General features: G+C 34.7%; 1 non-coding gene across 1 annotated transcript; it reads left to right on the top strand.

The window, feature by feature from the left end:
• Positions 1-2831: 2831 nt before the first annotated feature.
• LOC136201835 (small nucleolar RNA R71) lies at positions 2832-2938 on the top strand. Its single transcript, XR_010674174.1, has one exon. It is a non-coding gene; the product is annotated as a small nucleolar RNA R71 (small nucleolar RNA).
• The last annotated feature ends 258 nt before the right edge of the window (positions 2939-3196 follow it).

Consider the following 3196-nt stretch of genomic DNA (forward strand, 5'->3'; position numbering starts at 1 on the left):
CTTCATTAAAGTCGAAGGTTGAATCCTTCATAAGTAAATTAGTAAGTGGTTTGGAAATCACAGAAAAGTTTTTTATAAATCGTCTGTAAAAACTTGCATGTCCTAGAAATGATCTTACTCCCTTGACAGTTGTTGGTGGGGGTAATTTTTCTATTACTGAAGTCTTTGCTCTATCCACTTCTAATCCTTTTTCAGATATTTTATGACCTAAAACAATTCCTTCGTCGACCATGAAATGACATTTTTCCCAATTTAATACCAAATTCGTTTCTTCGCATCTAGAAAGAACTCTATCTAAGTTTTTTAAACATGCATCAAAAGAATCTCCATAAACTGAAAAATCATCCATAAATACTTCCATGATATCTTCGATGAAATCATTAAAAATTGCAGTCATGCAACGTTGAAAAGTTGCTGGTGCATTACATAAACCAAAAAGCATTCTTCTATATGCAAATGTTCCATAAGGACATGTGAAGGTTGTTTTATCTTGGTCATCCGGGTGAATATATATTTGAAAGAATCCGGAATAACCATCGAGAAAACAATAAAATGCATGACCGGCTATCCTCTCGATCATTTGATCGATGAAAGGTAAAGGAAAATGATCTTTCCTAGTTGCCTTATTTAGGTTCCTATAATCTATACAAACCCTCCAACCGGTGGTGGTTCGCGTAGGTATTAATTCACCTTCATCATTCCTTACTACAGTTATACCTCCCTTTTTGGGTACACAATGGATTGGACTGACCCATTCACTATCCGAAATAGGATAAATGATTCCATTGTCTAAAAGTTTAGTAATCTCATTTTTGACTACTTCTTTCATATTCGGATTTAAACGTCTTTGTCTATCCACTTTAGGTGGCTTATCTTCTTCTAAGTGAATCCTATGCATTACAATACTAGGATTAATTCCTTTTAAATCTGAAATCTGCCATCCCATACTTCCTATTCTATTTCTAACAACTTCTTTCAATTTTTCTTCTTGATTTTCTGTTAATTTGTTAGAGATGATTATAGGTAGAGTATCACTTCCGACTAGGAAAGTGTATCTCAGATGGTTTGGTAGTTCTTTAAGTTCTAATTTAGGTGGAACTATTACTGAAGGCGGAACTGGTCCATCTTCTCGAATCAAAGGCTCTGGGTCCTTATCTTCTAATTCTTCACCCATTATAGGTTCTATTATTTCTTCTCTTTGAACAATGTCATTAACACATTCTTCAATTAAATCAAGCTTCATACAAGCGAAATCCTCCATAGGATATTTCATCGCTTGATTCATATCGAACTCGATCTTATCGTCACCTATTCGTAAAACTACTTTTCCTTCCGACACATCAACTAGAGCACGTCCCGTGTTCATGAATGGTCTACCAAAGATTAGCGGACAATTAGCATCATAAGCAAAATCTAAGATAACAAAATCAGTAGGAAAAATAAATTTGTCAACTTTTACCAAAACGTCTTCAATTATACCATATGGTCTTTTAGTGGATTGATCCGCTAATTGCAAAACCATATTGGTACGCTTGATGTCTTCTTCTAAACCTAATTTCTCAAAAATAGACAATGACATCAAGTTTATACTAGCTCCTAAATCGCAAAGACAACTTGGGAATTCCATATTTCCCAAAGTACACGGAATGGTAAAGCATCCGGGATCTTTGAGTTTAGTAGGTAATTTGCTTGATACTATCGAACTACATTCTTCAGAAAGTGAAATGGATGAAATTCCTTCCCAACTAATCTTTTTTGAAATTAAATCTTACAAGAATTTTCCATAGTTAGGAATTTACGTAATTGCATCCATGAATGTTAAATTTATATGCAAATTTTTAAGTTTATCTAAAAATGATAAAAGTTGTTTATCATGGTCCTTATTTCGGACCCTGTGTGGAAAAGGTGGTTTTGGTACAAAAGATTTTGGATTAGAGTCAATTGGTGTATCTTTTTGTTTTAACGTATCTTTTTTGGGTTTTGGTAAATCATTTCCAGGTAAAGTTGAATTTCCGGGCATTTCCGGACCTAAGTAGTTTTTCTCCGAACGAAGAGTGATAGCCTTAACATGCTCTTTCGGATTTTCTTCCGTTTGGCTGGGAAGACTTCCCTCTTTGCGGGATGGAATTGATTTAGCAAGTTGTCCAATTTGAACCTCCAAATTATGGATGCTAGATGATTGGTTTTTGATAAGCTGATCGAATTTATTTTCGATCCGTTTAAAACCATCGTCTTGATTACTTACCTTTCCATTCATAGCATCTATAAATTTGTCGATTTTTGAAGATAAAGTGTTAATCGTATCTCTTGTTTGATTTTGATAATTATTTATATGATATTGATTAGCATTTGCATTATTATTATTATTACCATCTTTCCGGTTAAAGTTAGGATGATTTCTCCATCCAGGATTATAAGTATTAGAATAAGGATTAGTAGTTTGGTTTTGTCCTTGGACAAAATTTACCTGTTCTATCTCATTCATACCTTCGTAGTCAATGTCTCTCTGGATCGGATCATTAGGATTGCATAGTGCCATAAATTTATCAATTTTGTGCGATAAGGCAGAAAATTGGGCTTGTAACATTGCTACAGGATCAAGATTCATTATACCTTTAACCGATGATGTACATGAGGATGATGGTTTCGCCGTTGGTATATGTCCACGCTCTGCGGGCCACATACTGCTGTTGATTGCCATTTCCTCCAAAAGTTCTCTTGCTTGGGCGGACGTCTTCTTCATAAATAACCCTCCAGACATAGCATCTAATGAACCTCTAGTCGTAGGATTTAATCCATTATAGAATGTCTGCATTAAAAGTGCATCTGGAAATTGGTGGTGTGGGCATAAACGTTGAAGTTCTTTAAAACGTTCCCAAGCTTCATAAAGAGTTTCATTATCATTTTGTGTAAAAGATGTCAACTCTTTGATGACTCTTGCGGTTTTTGCTAAGGGAAAATATTTTTGTAAAAATGCTTGGGCTAATTGGTCCCAAGTTTCAAATGTTGCAGCAGGCATAGAAGTTAACCAAATTTTTGCCTTATCCTTCAAAGTGAAAGGAAAGAGGCGAAGTTTGATTGCTTCGGCTGTTACATCAGTAATTTTAAAAGTGTCACAAATTTCTAAAAAATTTGTCAAATGTGCATTAGGGTTTTCGTTAGGCAATCCGTAAAATGTTACGTTGTTTTGCAACAT

This window comes from Euphorbia lathyris, chromosome 7 (genome assembly GCF_963576675.1).
Source record: "Euphorbia lathyris chromosome 7, ddEupLath1.1, whole genome shotgun sequence".
NCBI classification, from domain to species: Eukaryota; Viridiplantae; Streptophyta; class Magnoliopsida; order Malpighiales; family Euphorbiaceae; genus Euphorbia; species Euphorbia lathyris.